This window comes from Cryptomeria japonica, chromosome 9 (assembly GCF_030272615.1).
Source record: "Cryptomeria japonica chromosome 9, Sugi_1.0, whole genome shotgun sequence".
NCBI lineage: Eukaryota > Viridiplantae > Streptophyta > Pinopsida > Cupressales > Cupressaceae > Cryptomeria > Cryptomeria japonica.
Window position 1 is genome coordinate 570615919 of NC_081413.1, and position 20281 is coordinate 570636199.

Below are 20281 nucleotides of genomic sequence, written 5' to 3' on the forward strand. Positions count from 1 at the left end.
TGGTCATTGTTTTGTCCATCCTATCGAAAAATATGATTCAAAGTAATAATAGTCTTGAATTGTTCCCATAATAGTTTAGCTTGTTTTCTACTTTGATATGGTGGTCTATCATTCACTGGAGGCAATTGTCCAATATTGCCAACCAAAATCATAGATATTCTTGAACATTTTTATTAATTATTTATTATGTTAATTGTATGTATCATAACTCTTAAATTTAAATCTTTTTAGTGCAAATTTGTCTAAGTAAAATGGAATTGAAATTTTACAACTTGAGTAGAAGACATACTTGTGAAATTTTCATTTTTTCATTTGTAGGAAAAGCTTAGCGTACCCTAATTCTAATATTAACATTAATTTTCACTGTAGCCCTAATACTTAACCTAATTATAACATTAAATACAATCCTAATCCCATTTTTTCCTTAACTCTATCCCTAGTCTTTAATCTAAAATGCTAACCTTAATTTTAGAAATAGTTTGAACAATTCTAACACCAACTCTTGTTATACGTCTAATTTTAACCCTAATTATAACTATTAAGAATAAATGTAATCATAATATAATCTATAAGTGTAATTATTATAAATAGTTTTAAATAATTTGTAATTAATTTGAATCATAATTTTAATTTTAATTCAATTATGAAATTTAATGGTGGTATAAAATAAATTAAGCGATCTTTATAAATCATTATTACTTAAAATATATTGGCATGTTTGTAAAAACTATTTTTCATAAGATGGTGGAAATGTATAATATGTTAAATTATGTTATGATTGAATATTTTTAAAGGTTATCCAAAAAAAAAATAAAAATTACAATTAAAAGAAGATTTCTAAATTGATATTAAAAAATTATTTTAGATGATGTTACAAATATTCTATGAAGTTGAAAATATATATTTATAAAGACATGTACTAACCATTATGTGATACATGTTTATTATGAATAATTTGAAAGGAATGGCGTTGTACATGGTGGGAGCCGAATGCGGGCTAGGGCATCGCAACCCTAGCTCGTGAGTGGAGCTTGCATGTTGGTGTGGCGGCGGGAGGGTGGCGTTTACGGGTTTGGGTGTTGATGCGCGAGAGGTTAGCTACGGGGCTGCGGGGGTGGAAGGTGGTGCGGTGGCTGTGGGTGGTGGGAGGTACTGCGGGAGGCAAGGGCTTGGGGTTCTTGTGGAATCGCACCCTGTTCGCGGGGAAGGGCAATGGGGGTTTCGATCTGCATGGTGGGGAGCGTGTGTGCTCTTGCAAGGGGGTGTGGTGTCCTTGCCTAGTTCCTTTCGGGAGGTGGGCTCTCCGAGTGGTGCGATGTCTAAATCTGGTGGAGAGGCCTCGAAGGCACCTCACGATATGGATCTCCACCCCAAAATGTAAAGACCTTTGATAATAACCTTTTTGCCTCAGAGTCTGGGGCTGGAGGTGCTGGGGGCTCCCGGATCTGAAAGATTAATGGCTGCCTAGAGAGGTGCAATGAGAGACCAAAGTTGAGTATTCCTCCAGAGATGATAGCAGAAGATGTTGATTACTTTTCAAAACATTCGTTATACTGCAAGTTTTTGGGGATGAGGGTTTCTCTGCAGTTTTTGGAGAACTGGGCTCAGAGATCTTGGGCACCAGAAGGGGAAATGGAGATTATGTTACTGGCAAACAACTACATCATGATTAGCTTCAATTGCATGGAGGATCGGAGTAGGGTTTTTGAAGGAGGGTCGTATTTTTACAACCAGGTGGGGTTGTTCATCAAACCTTGACATGCAGGGTTCAATTCTTTGGAGGAACTCCCGAATAGGGTCCCAGTGTGGGTTTGTTTATCACGTTTTCCGGTGGAATGTTGTTGGGAGGATGTGCCACGGATGCTCGCTTTAGTGCTTGGGAGGCCAGTTGGAGCCTCATCGCAAACCCTGGGGAGAAGGGTAATGACCTTCGCCCGTATCTGTGTTGAAATTGATCTTAGTAAGCCTCTGCTAGATGCTATAGATATGTGTGCGTGTTCTTATTCTTGGGTTCAACAGCTGGATTATGAGACTTCACCATTTCGGCGTCGTCTGTGTCATGAGTATGGTCATTTGCAGCATAAGTGTCCTAGGTATAAACTAATGGTGCACCAACCTCAATAACCGACCTGCAACACAGATGGGTCTGACAAAGGAAAAGCCGCCATGACTGGGGAAGTTTTGGGCATTGATGGTTTTGTTCCAGTTAAGACAAAGAACATGAATCAGGGACAAAAGAGGCCACTACAGGAGAGACAGGAGGAGGATACCTTTAACAGGTTTGAAGCTCTGGATGACCTCACCCAGCAGGAGGTGAACCCTGGGCTGACTCCTTTGGATTAGGGTGCATCAGGGTTGGTCAATGATAGTGTGAATTGGGACTCGACCCAGGCTCTGCAAATTGCTGGGAGCCCGGAAATGGAGATGGATCTGCTAGGTGTGGCTCAGTTGGGGACCATTCCTAGCGTTGTAGTGGAGTTGGCTGGGGGGGATGTTTCTCCTTCAGCTCAAAAATTGGAGTCTGCTGGGTCATAAGTAACAAGATGGGCTTACATTTGGGTCTCCACCAGAAGGACATTAAGAAAGGATCAATGGAGAAGAGTTCAAAGGTTGGTAGAAAAAAGGATTTGGAGAAGATCAAATTGATGGGGGAGAATTTGGTTTAGTCAGAATCAGTAAAGACTCTGGATTCTCACCTTTCCAATCCCCCTAAATGATTGTTTTATCATGGAATGTGAGGGGCTTGAACAGTGGCCCTAGACAAAAAGCTATCTGGGAGTTGATAAGGAGTCATTCTCCTGATATCCTATTTTTGTAGTAGACAAAACTATCTGTGGAAAGTATGATGGATCTGGTGCCAAAGCTTTGGGGGAGATGCCAGTGTCAGTGTATTGGGGCTGTGGGTTCCTCAGGAGGGGTGGCCTGTCTTTGGAAACCTTTAAGGATTCGCCCTGTCTGGTGGGTGACCTCCAAATCTTCGTTATCCGGGGTTGTCTCTAGTCTTGAGACTGGAGAATATATCTTGTTTACTAACATCTATGCCCCCACTAATCTTCAGGGTAAGTAGAACTTATGGTCCCATATTTCTTGTATGCGAAGGTTGGTCCCTTTTCATCCTTGGATTATGGCGGGAGATTTCAATGCCATCCTTGAGTTGAGAGAGAAGAAGGGGGGTGTTATGCGGTTGGAACCTTCGTCTTTCCTTTTTCGGGATAATATAACATCGTTGCATCTTGTTGACATTAAGCCTGGAATGGTCTGTTCTCCTAGAACAATAGGAGGGTAGGGGAGTATTGTATTGCGGAAAGGTTGGATCGTTTTCTGGTTTCTAGTTTTTGGATTGGTGGGGAGCGGTTCACAAGCTCTGAGATTCTTGATTGGAGAGGGTCCGACCACTGGCCCATCAAGTTGGTTTCTTCTTTTGCTCGGGTCGCTCGCTCTCCTTCATTCAAATTCCAACTTATGTGGCTTCAAGATCCTGCTTTGTAGACTCTTGTAGCGGAGTGGTGGAGGAAAGGGAGGCATGCCTTTGGCACTGCTATGTACACTTTTGCTAAGAAGTTGTAATTTAAGTTCCAGCTTAAACAGTGGAACCGTCAGGGTTTCGGGAATATTTTTCATGCTAAGAAAGCTGCTCAAATAGTGTTGAATGGCATCACAAACGACATCAGAGAGCATAGTTTGTCTAAAGCCTTGCTTAGGGAGGAAGACAGGGCTGTCAAGGCTTTAGAGGAATAGGAGCTTAGGGAGGAAATATACTGGAAACAAAGAGCTCGTATTGATTGGCTTCAAGAGGGGGATAAGAACACCGTCTTCTTCTTCAACTCAGTGAAAGCAAGAAGACATGGAAATGTCATTCCTATTCTGGTCAATGATAGAGGTGAGAAGCTTTTATCCTTGCAGGAGATCTCCAGGGAGTCTTTACATTATTTCCGGTCCCTCTTCAGGGAGGATTCTCAGGGGGAATCGGTGGAGGAGAATCAAGTTCTCAATTGCATCCCTTCTCTAGTTACTAGGGAGATGAATTAGCAGCTTATGAGTCCCATTTCGCTGGAAGAACTAGAGAGGATTGTTTTTCACATGAGAAAGGGAAAGGCTCTTGGACCGGATGGCTTCCTGGTTGAATTCTTTCAAGATTTCTGGGATATTATCAAACTAGATTTATGGGAAGTGGTTCGGGAGTCCCAGAGGAATAAGTAGATGCTTTGGGCTTTGAATGCGACTTTCATTGCACTTATCCCCAAGTGTGATGGGGCTGACCGGTTAGGCCAATTCCGACTTATCTCTCTCTGCAATGTGATTTACAAGATCATCTCTAAGTTGATAGCGGATAGGTTGAAAAAGTGTCTGGGGGATGTTATCTCTGAGGAGCAGAGTGGGTTTGTGGAAGGGCGCTAAATCCTGGATGGGGTGGTCATTGCTACGGAGACCATTCACTCTATGGCAACTTCCAAGGAAAAGGCTATGTTTATTAAGCTGGATATGGCTAAGGCTTACAATAGAGTTCGTTGGTCTTTCCTCCAGAAGATTCTCAGGGTGTTCGGCTTTGTTGACGAATGGATCCAATGGCTTATGAGTTGTGTTACGTCTACCTCTATCTCGGTGCTAATCAATGGAGATCATACTGAGTTGTTTGGTGCTTCTAGGGGTCTTCGCCAGGGGGACCCCCTATCCCCTTACCTATTCATTCTTCTGGCTGAGGGTCTGGGGAGGTTGATTAAGCATAATGTGGGTCTGGGTTTTATTCAGGGATGGAGTTGGGGTAATGACTTGCAACCGCAGTCTCATTTGCAGTTTGTTGATGACACAACCCTTATGGGACTTGCTCGGATCAGAGAGGCCACTAATCTGAGAAAGGTTTTGGATGTTTATCTTGCAACTTCGAGCCACCTGATCAATGAGGATAAATCTTCTATCCTCTTCTTCAACACTCTTGGTTCTATTCAAAGGAGGTTTGCTCTTACCTTGAGATTCCAAGTTGGATTTCTGCCTTTGACTTATTTGGGTATTCCTATTTCTCCTGGTATCCCTCCTGGGGAATCTTGGCAGGGTATCTTGGATAAATTTCGTATGAAGGTTCATCACTGGACAAATATATGGTTATCCTTTGCTGGGAGGGTTCAGCTGATTCAGTCGGTGGTTCTGGCTCTTCTGATTTATCGATGTATGCTTCAAGTGGCTCCTAAGTGGTTCTTGAAGGGATTGGACTCTCTGGCAAGGCAATTCTTATGGGCAGACAATCTTTCCTCCAAATGGAGTCTCGCCAATTGGGATTTGGTGTGTAGCTCGAAGTAGTAAGGGGGGGGGGGGGGGAGGGGGCTAGGTTTAAGGCAGTCTATTTTATTTGGGGAGTCTCTAGCGGTTAAATTGTACTGGAGGTGGTGTGCTGAGCAGGATCGTGGCTGGGCTAAGATTTTTGCCTACAAATATATGCATAGGATCCCGATGGAGGAAATTCCAAGATTTCCACTTGAGGGAAAAGGCTCAACGATTTGGAGTACTTTTAAGAAGGGGGCTTCTCTTATTAAGGAAGATCTCTTTTGGATTTGCAGGAGGGGGGAAGAGGTCCTATTCTGGAACAACTCTTGGGATGGTTACCCTCCATCTTGGACCAGTTACCCAACCTTGGGAATCTTTGCCAGAGGTTTTTGGAGGCAGGGTGGTCTAGGGTGAGTGACTTCAAGCCTGTGTATAGGTGTGGGCGGCTGGAGATGGAGTGGTGGAAGGTTCCTAATGAGTGGCTAGTTGTTGGGATGGAGGAAGAGTGTGCTGAGTTGCATGGTAGTCTGGCGAATAGACACTATAGTTCACTCAAGGGTAGGGATGGACTTGCTTGGTTTTTGAATCCTAAGGGCGTTTTTAGTGTAGCTAGTGGATACCAGGAACTGCTGAACCGAAGACTTGAGGAAAGAGAGGTGCTCTGGTGGAAACAGGTGTGGAATATTTTTTGTTGGCCAAAGTGTAACTGCTTCGCTTGGACTTTGGCCTTGAACAAATGCCTAACTTGGGACAATATTCACAAGCGAGGATTTATGGGGGCTTCCATTTATGCCTTGTGCGGTAATGGGGAGGAAGACTCCTCACACTTGTTCTTCAGATGCCCCTTTTCTATGCTTATTTGGCACTATTGGTGGGGGGTGTGGAAGCATTCTTGTGCTCACGCAGATTCTCTGGTGGAGTTTTGGAGCAGTTTGGGCAAACTTCCTATCTTCTCCTCCTTCCTCCAGACTGTCTGGTACATTGGGCCCATTTTCATACTGCAACAGATCTGGGTCGAGAGGGACAAGAGGATCTTTCGTGAGGTCAGATTGGTAGTTCAACAGGTGTGGAATAGGATCATTGTTATGATTTGGGAGATGGTGGAAGCTAAATGTGAGGTGCATTTTCCTCTGAATAAAGATGAGGCAGATATTGTGAGTAGGTTGGGATTGCAGGAGTTGTCTCCTACCTCAGCTTGTGTCAGGAGAGGAAAACCTACTTTGAAGAAGGTTTAAAGGGTGGGAAGATGGATGCCTCCTCAGGATGAGTTTATCAAGATTAATATCGATGGCTCCTCTAGGGGTAACCCAGGCCCTGCTGGGGTTGGTGGTGTTGGTAGGGATCATATGGGGGAGGTGGTCTTCTTCTTTTCGGTCCATAAAGGGCAGCATTCTAATAATTTTGTGGAGGATTTTGAAATCCTCTATGCCTTGGAGTATGCTTGGGAATTGGGTCGAAGGAAGGTTATCTATGAATTGGATTCACAAATTGTTGTGAACTTGCTGATGAAGCAGAAGGTGAGTGGGATTCATTGGCAGTTGGCAGTGATTGTTCGTCAGATTCTTAATATTAGCTCGTCAATGGAGCAGGTGTCTTTCATCCACATTCCTCGTGAGTGGAATAGAGCAACAAATTGTTTGACTAAGTGGGCCTCAGAACATGGTAGTGATTGGAAAGTTGAAAGTTGGGAGCATCTTTCCTCGGATTACTGTCAGGACTTGCAGAAGATTCTTGCTGAGGACAGGGATGGGTATGAAATTGGCTGATCTTGGGCTGGGCTTGTGGTCCTTTTCTAGGGCTTTGGGGCTCTGGTTCTCTTTGTAATTCTTGTGTTTGATTTTCAATAAAGTTTTTACCCCTTTATTCTATTATGTGATACATGTTTAATTATCTATTTTTAATTTGAAATTAATTCTTATTGTTATAATATTTTTAAAATTAAATTTAATAACAATTATTATTAATTAATTTTATATATTCTATATTATTATAAAGATAATTTATAAATCATTAATGCTTAAAATTTTATATGCAGTGCTTTGTTTTGAACTTTAGGCTTTGAAATGAAAGAAAAATAAATAAATCTAATTGTATTAAAACCCTTAAAACAATATAAGATTATCGTTTAAATCACAATCCTAGAGGAGCCCACTAGAGGAATGGCAGATGGAAGTACCTGGTAGGGTTTTCAGAAGGCATGAAGGCTTTTGTTACAAAGGTGGTTCAAATTTGAAAGGGTCTTTGAACAGAAACTGGAACCGCGAAAATTTTAGAGATGACCGATCAAGGTTCAGAAGACAGTCATGGCCATGGAAGGGTCCAGAGACCTCTCAACAAAGAAGGCCTACAACTGGAGCAACCACGAAAAACGTCAGGGACTGTAGAAAGGCAAGATTTGATGGCTATGCAACATTAAATAACAAGCAACAAATTGACTTTAAAACGGTGCAGGAGAAATTTTGGAGGCCAAAACCTTCGGCGGAAGCTGCAAAAGTCCTAGAGGTATGCTCGAACTCAGTCTACAATAGAGTTTTGAACATAGAAATTTCTAATGAGGAATGGAGTGAAAACATTAGATTTCTTAGTGAACATGCCCTTTTTTTGAAATGGGAGGGCACATGGCCAACTTTCTCTAAGATCAGAGCGTGGTGTGTTTCCATCTGGGGTAAGGGAGTGGAGCTTAAAACTTTAGAAAATGGTTTCTTTCTAGTTATATGCCTCTCTGCCTAGGACATGAACTAGATTTTGGAAAACAACCCTTTCTTTATGGATGGGAAAGGTTTTAATATTATCAAGTGGAAACCAAATTTTAACCCTAAGGAAGAGATTCTCAGTAGGGTTCCAATATGGCTAAAACTTCCAGGGTTGCCCCAAGAATATAAGGATATATAAACCCTAAGGAGAATAGCTGAAACTCTAGGGGTTTTTAAGAAAGCAAAAGAATTCATTGACTCTTCGAATTTCAGCATGATTTCGAGGATTTGCATAGAATGGAATCCGGTTCACAATTTACCGGACACCCTAGAAATCAAAACAGGGTCGGGTGTTTGGATTCAAAAGGTGTTTTTAAAAGATTTGATGGAGTCATGCCCAGAGTGCAACTCATTTGCTCATCCAAAAGGGGAATGCAAGATAGGGGATAAAGGGAAGCTCAAAGAACATGATTTTTTGGCTGAGGAAATCACAAGGCTTTCAGAATCTAATGGCTGGGAATATCATAGGGAACCTTTGGACTGGGATGTGCTTCATAACCACAACTGAGGGAACGCTTTAGAGCACACCACAATCCATAAAGCTGGTATAATGAAAGGGCTTATTCATGAAATGTTTGAGTCAGAGTCATCTAGGATGGGTTTGGAGACTTTTTCGAATGTTCGCAGGATAGAGTCTTTGGTTTGGGATACCAACCATAAAAAAAAATGATCTTCAAAGGCAAAAGTGGGAGAGGATTATAGACGAGAACCCCTAGATTATTGAAGAGGGTAATAGTGTTTCGGATAAAAACATAGAGCAGGAGAACATCCAGGATGTTGATCATCTAAAACCTGTTGATGACTATATTTCGAACAAGATCCATGACAGTAATAAAGATGATGAGGAGGAGACAATAGTCCTTGAGACTCAGACAAAAAACATGGACATGGGATTTATAAGAGATGATCAATTACTGTCCCAAATCCAAGATAACGAGGAAATTTTACAAGCAATTCATAATGGTCAAGACTTGGAAGAGACGGTTTTCAAAGATATACAAATCTCACCCATTTGAAATCCAGAGGGATCTTTTGAAGGAGTTAAAGATAGTGGAGGGGAATTGATATCATTAGATTCAGAGGGAGAATCATCTGATGCCCAACAAGGGGAGGATGAGTTAGGTTTACTTGCTCTTAGAGGGGATTAGGAAAAGAGATCTCTGGAAATGACACCATCTCAAAATGTCAAAGTGAAAGTAGGGGAAAAGAAGAAAAGAGGACCTAAATCCGACAGAGTTAGACTAGAAATTGTAGGAAGTGCTGCTGGCCAGAGTAAACTCAGACTAAATTGGGAAGGGACGTGGTCTCTTCCCGGAGGCAATGAGGCTCCTTTCATGGAATGTCAGGGGTTGCAATGCCCTTGACAATATTAGAATGATCAAGAGATGCCTTGATTAGTTTAGACCAGATCTGGTTTGTTTGCAGGAAACCAAAATTAAGATAGAGGATTTTGATTCTTTTCACAGTAGATTTAAAAAATGGAAATGTGCTTTAGTGGAAGCTCAAGGAGCTTCGGGTGGTCTAGCTATTATGTGGAATAACTTCTTGGTGGATGTCACAATCATGAGACAGGGTAATTGGTGACAATGGGTGATATTTTACTCCAAACAATTGTTTATACATGTTTATATGATTAGTGTTTATGGTCCAAACAACACTATTTAAAAAAACCAGCTATGGACTGATCTATCTGAGTGTCTTAAACAGGGCACTGAAAATATTTTCATTATAGGTGGTGACTTTAATGCTTTGGTTAGACCTTCAGATAAAATGGGTGGAGTTGGCTGGAATAGACAAAGTAACAAAGACTTCAATTCCTTTATTACAGAGTCTGGTTTAATTGAGATTCCTTTCAAGATTGATGATTACACATGAACCAATAGAAGAAGCATATTTTTAAACATAGCTGAAAGACTGGATATGTTCTTCATAGCTGGTGATTGGTCATCTAGTCTATGGACATGCACTGGAGATATTCTTCCTTTTACAGGGTTTGATCATTACCCCACGTCTTCGAATATGAGATGAAAAAGCTCCAGATAGATGTCCTTTCAAATTTGAAGCAATGTGGCTTAGGGACAACAACCTCAGATCTATAATGGAGGTATGGTGGAAGCACATCCCCAAAAAGATAGGTAACAAAGCTTTCACTTTCTTTAAAAACTTCAATTTGTTAAAGAACAACTAAAGAAATGGAATAGAGAATATTTTAAGAAGATTTTTAGTGAGAAATTGAAATTAGAAGAATAGTTGAAACAACTCCATGAACAAGTCATCCTACAAGGCATGGACGAAGTATCTTTTTTGAAAGAGAAGGAAATTAACAAGTTGTATTTTGAAATTTTAGCAAGAGAGGAATCATTTTGGAGACAAAAATCTCGTGCAACTTGGTTGAAGTAAGGCGTCAGAAACACCAAATTTTTTCACATGTCAGTAAAGGTGAGGAGAACACAAAATAAGATATTCTCAATTAAGAATATGGAGGGTGAACTTCTAACAGATCAGGAAGCTATTAATAGGGAGGCCATTAGTCACTTTTCTAATTCTTTCAATGGAGAAGTGCTAATAGATCATGATCTACAAACCATTATGGATATCGTCTCTACTTGTGTGAAGGAACAACACAACATGATGTTATTGAGCGTAGTGTCAGTGCAGGAGGTGAGATCAACAATTTTTGGTATGGGCTCTGATAAAGCTCCAGGCCCGAATGGTTTTCCTACCCTCTTTTAAAAAAAATTATGGGATATTGTGGTTATAGATATTTGGGAAGTTGTGGAATAATCAAGAAAGGGTGGTTTTGTCCTTAGGGATTTCAATAACAAATTCATAGCCCTAATATCGAAGAAGGAGAATATCTCCACTTTCAATGATTTTAGGCCTATATCCGTTTGTAATACAATCTATAAAGTGATATCAAAGGTGATAGCAAATAGATTGAAATGGATTTTGGAGGAGATTTTTCCTCGAAACAGAGTGGGTTTGCACCTGGAAGATCCATCTATGAAGGAATCATCCTAGCACATAAGGCAATTCACTCCATTCGATTATCAAAAGGGGAAAAAATAATGATAAAAGTGGATATCAAAAAATCTTATGATGAGGTAAATAGGGATTTCCTTTTAAAAGTTTTAACTAAATTTGGCTTTGATCCACTTTGGATAGCTTGGATATACAACTGCATCAATTCCCCATGCTTTTTTGTTCTCATCAATGGGATCCCACAAGGTTTCTTCCCATCAAACAAAGGGTTAAGACAGGGGGATCCCTTATCCCCTTTTTTATTCATAATTATGGCGGAGGTTTTGGGGAGATTGATCACTAAAGAGTGTAGGGCAGGCCGCTGGAAGGGGGTGAAGATTGCAAAAGGGGTGGAACCACTTACCCATCTTCAATTTGTAGATTGCACATTCTTGGCTGGAGAGGCATCGACAAGGGAGGCTAGAGTCATAAAACATATCATTGATAAATATGAACATGTGTTAGGTCAAAGAGTGAACCAGATCAAGTCAGAGATTTTCTTTTTTAATATAGAACCCTCCACATTACTGGAATTCTTGGCATGAAATTGAGAAGCCTACCAAGAAAGTTCCTAGGCATTCCTCTCTTTGGAGGAGCAAATAAATCAACGTTATGAAAATTTTTGGTGGAGAGATGCTTCAATAGACTTGAGGGGTGTAAAAGTAAATGATTGACATTGACTGCTAGAATTTTAATGCTTAAAATGGTTGTCTCAGCGATCCCAATTTTCTCTATGATGTACCTCAAAATTCCAAGTAAAATCATAAATGTGATTAAACATAAAATGAGGAAATTTTTATGGAATGGAGCAAATGAGCAGGATAAAATCCCTTTATTGGCTTGGGAGAAAGTTTGTAGCTCGAAGATGAAGGGGGGTGCACGCCTAAGGAATTAGCAAACTATGAATGAGGCTCTCAGAGCAAAACTTAATTGGAGCATTTATGCTAATTCGAACCAACTATGAGTTAAGGTAATGAGGGCTAAATATTTGGACTCTAAGGAAGACCACAAAATTTTCACAATAAAAAATCCGCCAAAGGGATCTGCAATATGAAATTTCATAGTGAGTTGTAGAAAAGTCGTAACAAACCATCTAACTTGGCATATTGGGAATGGAAGGTCAGCTAAATTTTGGGATGACTCTTGGGCAACTTATCCTCTAATAAAAGATACAACTAAATTTTTTGATATAAAGACACAACTATGCAGTATTTGGGGTGACCAGATTAGAGATTATTTGGAGGTTAAACAAGGTTTTTTGGGGGAGGAATGGTGCTGGAAAGATCTATCAGTCACGGGGTTTTCAGAGGCTCAACAATCTCTTTTAAAACAGATTTTAGATTAGAGGAAGATTTTTATCACGAAAGAACATGATAGAGTGGTTTGGTGTGGATCCAAGGATGGTAAATATTCAATAAAATTAGGCTATCAGATCTTGGAAGGTATGGTGGAAGACCGCTCAAAAGTGAACGATTTAATTTGGCACAAACACTGCTTCCCCAAAGCATGAGCTTTTGCATGGCTGGCTATCAAAGGGAGAATTCTTACAGGTGAAAGAAGGAAGCGTTTGGGGCTGGTAGTGCCCACAAAGTGTGTAATGTGTGGGGAAGTAGAAGAGGATCTTGACCATCTTTTATTACAATGCAAAGTAGCTTAGAACTGTTGGTTAAGTGTAAAGGGAAGGTTAAATTGGCATGGCCGTTTACAAAAATCTCTCAAAGATGTCTTTGAAAGATGGTCAAGGCAAAGTAAGCGGTGTACTTTCTCAAGCATATGGAATATTAGCCCATCTCTAGTGATATGGGAAATCTGGAAGGAAAGAAACCGAAGGATCTTTCAAGATAAGATAGAAGATGAAAGGAGGCTTGTGAGCATAATTGATCAGGCAATCAAAGAGACTTTAGGGGTAATAGCATCCCAGATGGAATCCATGAATGTCCCTTTCACTCTAGAGGATAAGAGGATTCAAAAACTATGGCCAAATATCAAAATAAGACATGGGGCTTGGAATAATAATAAGAAGAGTAATAAAAGGGACACATCCACATAGTGGAATCCACCCCAAAGGGGATGGATCAAAGAAAATTTCAATGGAGCTGCGCAATATAGTATGGGCTTGTCTGGTGTGGGTGTGGTGCTAAGGGACCATTGTGCCGATTTGGTGAAATTAGGGGCCCAACGTATTAGGAAGGGGACTAATAATGAAGTTGAAGCATATGCAACTTTGTTTGCAATCCGGTGTGCTCGGGATCATGGTGTTGAAAAATTACATTTGGAAGGGGATTCGTTGATCATAATCCAAGCTATCAAAAATGGAGAAATTAAGGCTTGGCATTTGCAGAACTATTTATCACTAGTCTTAGAGGATTTGAATTCATTTGAAGATGTTGTGGTCAGTCATGTTAGGAGGGAGGGTAATAAGGTGGCTGAAAAATTATCTAAATGGGCTTTGTCTTTTAACCAAGTGGAGGAATCAAGATTTGAAGTTTTTGATGGTGAGTTAACTTTAGATGAATCACTTTAAATAATGATGACCCAACATATATGTCTGTAAGCCAAGAGGTTGAATACTCTTCATGATGAAAGGGGGTGCGAAGGACAAGAAGTGTTAGAGGATTTTAAAGTGGAATATGCGATTCTTTTAAATGGATGTTTTGTATGGATTCAAATTTTTTAAATTCAACACCTTATGAAGGATAGGAAATCAGATGGCAGTGAAGGGGTGTTGGGGACACACGTGTAAATTTTTTAATAGAAGATTGGAACAGGGTCTCTCAGTTGTCATTTTTTATGATTTATTTTGAAAAAATTGGTAGGGGTAGTTATAACATGTCCTTCGTAAGGAGTATGCCTTAATGATGGTAGTGGCGGCGGTGAAGTGAGCCGAGGATAGTGGATTATAACCAAGCAAGTGAATTTAATGATTCTATTCACACTCTGTGTGAAGGTGGTGATTTGATAAAGCAAAACACATTTATAACCCAACTTCTCGATGTTTATGTGAACAATAATTCACACGAGCTGGATTTCTTTTTAAGGAAGTTAAGATCAAAGACTTTCTTCAAATCTCTATTTTGCTTTGTCTTGTGTTTATGTGCAGGTGCAGATTGGGTTGAAAGATGGATTCCACTTTCACTTTCAAGACACAAAAGTAGCAAAAGGCTCTATATGGGCCAATAGAGAATCATAGTCTTAAACTCCTCCTCAAATTCCCATTTGATGATGTGTTGAATGCAGTGCAGAGGACGCTTGGCTACTTTTTTCAGCATGCAAATCATAGATGGAAATTAAATATTGACATTGCAACAATGATCATGGCATGGGGTCTTGAATTAGGTGTTTCAGTAGGTGACATTCGTTGGGTCATGAACTCTCTATTTGAACAAGATTTACTAACTAGAATTGACTCTATCCTGGAATGGGCTTACCCAGGATATGGGTTTGATTACGGAGAATGTTTCGATAGTCAGATTGTGGTGGAGGAGCTGGGTTTTGTCCCCTTTGTGCGCTGGCCCAGAATGGTTAATCAAAATCTTTACTTGAACCACATTCAGACATAATGACATTCTTTAGTGGCAGAAATAAGGGAGTATCAGGTCTCTAGGGGAAGCCGAAGGCTTTGGTTCCTGACTATCATTCCTAGGAGGAAGCGCAGCGCAAGACATTGATTGGCTCGGGGATGATTCCTTCACTGATGGAGTTTGGTTTCCTATTTTTTTGGTTGTTCGACAGTGATGAGAAGAAAGGATATTTCAACATGTTGCAGTTTTGATTATGGGTTCTTTGAGTAGCTATACTTGGTCCTATACGAGGTGATTTTCTTAAGTGTAAACCCATTGAAATCCCTTTTTGTCATATGGCTGATGGATTTCTTACTATTAAAAATAGTGGGGGAAGTGTCTAGATTTGAAGTCTTATCCCTTTGAAGGGGTTAGTTGCTTGTAGAATGTCTGATATGCATAGCTTTTTGAAACATTTATTTAAAAACTAGTAAGTAGTATATAGTCTGTGAGAATATGGGCTTTTTTGGGAGATGATTAGGTCCATTATATGTAATGTTACTCTCTTGCCTTATATTTAATAAAAAATCAATATTATCAAACAAAAAAAAAAGATTATCATTAATGGGGACGACCCCACAACGTAGTGGTTAGCTGCAAGCCTCCTACATGGGATGTCTCGGGTTTGAGTCTACTCAACTGGTTCTTAGCTTCAGGGAAAGGTTAAAAAATACCGCTTCAACTGTAATCATGGCTTGCACTCTATGGAATTTACGTGCAAAAGAACCTTTAGTTAAGTGACGTGATATATAGATAGAAAAAAATTCTTTTAATTTGAACTGTTGTGATCTATTGACGGAAAACATGATAAAGGGGGAGTTTTTGTGTTTGGTGGAATCACAATGGCACGATGCATTTTTTATGGCATAGATGGTGGCCAAAAATTTGAAAATAACAACTGAGCATTGATTAAAGTGAGGTGAATATATCAACATAGTGGAAAGAGTAAATTTTGCCTAATAATATGGCTAAAATAATAAAATTATTTTTATGAGTGATTCCACAATTTCGTCCCAAAAATATTGTCTAATCATTATGAAGAAAAATATATATTTTTAATTAATAAACTTAAAAAATACAAATGTAGACTTTAGGATAAGAAAATAAATTTTAAAAACATAAAAAATACTTGTATGCAATTGTTTCAAATAGTGTTTTTTAATAACTAGTTAAATGAAAAAAGTAAAACTCAGTACATTAATATTGCCTAACGACAAGTAGTAATAAAGTAAATAAACATAGATCTTAATATAATATTATTTATCATATTCACATTTATAGTCATTTAAATGAAAAATTGAATGAAACACATACATATATAGAGATATTTAGTAATTCTTAGTTTATAATAGTATAAAAAAGTTTCAATAAAATTTCAAATTCCCTTCAAACAACAAACATGAATAACCTTTCTACTTCACTACAACTAAAAAAAAATTAAAACAATACATCCATTAAAAAACAAAAACTGTTCAAAGATAATCAAATTCACATGTCTCATATATTTGACCAACAGTGGATTGAGATTCTCATCCCAACTATTCATCACAACATCTAAAGCATCATAGCATGTTACATGGCTAAGGCAATTATCTCAGCTTAGGAAAAAAATTAAACCACTCTAAGGGCTATTAAGCCTTAGATCTATGAAATTAAATTGAATACATAAAATTAAATATATGCACATTAAAAAAAAATAAAATCCAATATATATATATACACATAACAATGTTGTTGAAGACGATGGAAAGCGAGGTCATTTTGTGAATATTTCTAAGATTGGATTTTTTGTTTGTTTGAGAAATTGCTCAACCTTTGCACTCTAAATGACTTTGTTTGAATGTTTGGAGGTGCTTTATAAGTTGCCGCAAGAAGATAAAGAATGGTCAAGCCAAAGCAAATTTAAGGAAAAGTTCCAAAACTATTAAATATTAAACATTTAGTTATTAAATTTTCAAGAAAAGGTGAAAGTCTATCGTCCAATATGATAACATGCCTGTGCAGAAAAGGAATCATCCAAATTCTTGAAAAAAATCAACATAAACCTGTCTAATCTATAAAAAATTGTCACAAAGCTATGAAATTATGGTATTACCCGGGTTTATAAATTAAGCTTCAATGCCCCTAAATTTTTTAGTATATTCCGGTTACATTAATATGGGTTGTCTCTTGTTTAAATAAAAAACTACATGCAAATTGTCTAAAATTACATACAGAAAATTGCTTCTAATATGAGAGTTTGTAAAACAAAAAAAAATTGCTTGTAAATTTGCATATAGAAATTTGCCTCTAATATGCAAAGTTTTTAAAATAGAATATTATTTCTTAATATGCTACAAATTTGTTTTCTAAATCATCTTCACAACCATAAAAATTACTATTACTGTTACTTTTGCTTTTAAATTATTATTACTATAAAAATTACTATTACCATAAAAATTACTATTACCATTACTGAGCCTCCCATCGACATAATTGATTACGAGGTCCATTATATGGCAGATGTACCACATGAGATGACAAGGGTAAGAGCATATCTTGGAGAGTCATTGCATGCTAGAGATGAGGAGGATATTAGATCTTATCAAGATCATGTAGTGGCAAGACTTAAGGCAATTTCATAGTGTATTTTATCTTAAATCAATATTTAATAAGAGATATTCGTACTAATGTATATTTATGTGGTCCATTTAACAATTGATGGCCAAGGATGACATGATATTGGTCGAACACAACACCATTTTGACCATTTCATTTGGCCTAGAGAGTTACACGGTATACATTTTTGCACATAGATGTTTACAATTTTTTATTGTATATATGCATATTAATTAAACAACCATTTATTAAACTATATATTAATTTATATGTTGATCTTATTTTACTCTTGTAGGAGACTCCAAGTGTGGGTGAGGTGTCTCATTTTCCAACCTCTGACAACACAAAAATTGACTAAGGAAAGGTAATTGAACACAAGTTTATTGTATTAATAGTTTAAAGAACTTATATAACTTATTGTAGCATGGTTTAGATGTTAACTCTTCAAATGTATTAAATGATTATATGTGTGTAGATAGATTGATAGTCCTACTCACTTGTCATTTTAATGTAGAAAGACATTAGATTTACATCGTTGTTGACTGCTCCTAGAACACTTGAACAAGTATCACAAGATGTATTTGTTTATTTTATATTGTAGATACATATGTTTAGATATAAGTATCTATATGTGTCTAGTTTATGTTTCTTTTATCAACAACTATATATTAATTTTTATCAATCTTATTTTATGTGCTATAGGCTTATACATAATTTGACAATGTCATGGAGCCTCTGCCACATAATATGATAAGACAATTGATCATTCCAGGGAGTACTATATGTCGAATGTCTTTCAGAGAAAAGATGTAAAAGTTGAGCTAATCAAGAATTCAAGTTTAAAGAAATTATAGTTCAATATATATTGATTTTGATGTTTACCGACAATTCTAAATTATATTATATAATTAATCTAATTTGTGGTTTGAATTTTTATTATGCAACCATCTTTAAAGCCACAAAATACTTCAAAGAGGCTTGATTTTGATGATCCAACAACACAAGTTTAGGATTTGCTAGAGACATGTAGTAGTCGCTTGTGGACGTTTAAGAATTCATACATAGCTATTCAATGTGTATGTTATATATATAGATCTCAAAATGACATGTCACATTTTGTAAAACTTTATTTGAGTTGGCATATATGCCATTTTTGTATAGGGTCATATACACAATTATCCTACAATTTGATATATAAAGGTTGATATTCGATCTAATTTATTCCTTGTGTGCATGTTTTCCTACTTTGAAACTTAAATTTTGAATGTAAAATTAGTTTAGAATGGTTAAGATATGAACAATAGAATGTTATAGAATCTCAATGATATCTCACTTCAATAGAACTTATGAATGACAATTGGTAATCCATCTATATTCTAAGTGTTAACTTTGGTTGCCTTGGGAAACTTCACCAAATTTTATGAACATTATTTTAATGTTATCAATCATAACATGGATTCTTAGTAAATAATATAAGTAATCAAAATTGGATTCAATTTCATGTTTTACCTCCTTTGCTCTTTGTAAATTTTCATTACGTTATCAAACAAATTACTTACTAAGCATATGGCTAAACATAACTTCATTTTTCATTTCCATTATGCATTGCAAAAGTGTGGGGTCTATTTTCAAAACTGCACTATGAAGAACATGCACACTATAATGAGAAATCACCACATGTCATAGACCTTTAAGAATCCTAGATTGACTATTGAAAGGCCTCAAAATCCCATTCGAAAATAACCAAATCCGTCTGGAGTTAGCATAACATTGAGAGAACCTATGAATACAATGCTAAAGGTATTGACACATACCAATAAAGTGCATTCTTGCTACTTTCATCAAAATATCAATGCAAAAACTATGATGCACTTGATCAATGTGATGCAATAAAAAATTGACACCTAAATGCCACCGCAACATATTCACTAAATAAAAACCAAATCATTGCAAACAAAAAGGGAAAGAGATGGGCCCATGTTGAACATAATGATGCCTAGAGAGTGGACACTGTAAGAGGACATTATCATTTGTAAACTCTTCAATAGCACTTGCACTAATTTTTCAATCATATGTTTAATCTTCAATGAACTAATCGAATAATGCCATCTCAATAAGAGAATTAGCACCATAAGGATACATTGCAGATACAAGTCACTTCAAAGTAAAACAACAATGTGAAGAGTGAGTGCAATGTAATAGAAATCCAACTCATAGACATAAGTGGGTAGCCTTAAGGAAAAAAAAATTATGAGCAAACACTAGTATATAATAGGACACCTAAGAGATATGGAGCACAACTATAATTTCCATGATTGTCTCACTTAATGTTCATAATACTATCCATTATTTGTCAAGCTCACAATTTACTATCATGAAAAAATGCATGCAACTACCTTACAAAAACATATAAGATCATTTGAAGGTTTTTTAAAAAGTTAATGACAAATTATTGCATCTTCTCAAATACGACAAGGGTGTAAGGCTCATTATGATTGTCCTAGGTTTATTAAAACTTCCTTATGACTTTTAGGATGACCCTACATTCATTAGGATTGACTTAGGCTCATTACGAATGACTTGGGTTCAATAGGGTTGTCCTAGATTCATTAGGACTCTCCTAGGCTTAGTATATATCTCCTTAATTCATTATCAACTCATTCATGGCAAAAAGTGTCAAAAAGTTGCAAATAATTAAATAAATTGCAAAAATTGCAAAAGTGTCAATTTTGTTCAATGAAAGGTTGCAATATTGCATACATTTCATTCTTTTCATTGTTGGGATGAACCTTCAGTGCCAACATGTAATGCCCGCCAAGAATACCCTAGAGAAACAGACCAACTAACCAAAAAATAGAGATAATATTTTTTTAAAGATACATCATCTCATAAAACTTAAGAAATATATACGTTAAATAAGCATGTTCTCATAAACTGGAGTGCACAAGCGGAAATATTTATAACATTTAAATTTCATATCCCTAGGGTAACTCAACATCATTACTTAAACACAATATAAAGATATGTACAACATTAACTAACATTGATACATGATTTTTCCTCTACTTATACTAATGTATATTTCATAAC

At 37.4% G+C, this 20281-nt stretch overlaps 1 long non-coding RNA gene across 1 annotated transcript in view; it reads left to right on the top strand.

The window, feature by feature from the left end:
- LOC131051305 (uncharacterized) overlaps nucleotides 1-17952 on the top strand; it is a 41302-nt gene extending 23350 nt beyond the window's left edge. Inside the window, exons 4-5 of the long non-coding RNA XR_009107106.2 lie at nucleotides 17487-17555; nucleotides 17894-17952. This is a non-coding gene — a long non-coding RNA (uncharacterized LOC131051305). The remainder of the gene's footprint in view (nucleotides 1-17486; nucleotides 17556-17893) is intronic.
- The last annotated feature ends 2329 nt before the right edge of the window (nucleotides 17953-20281 follow it).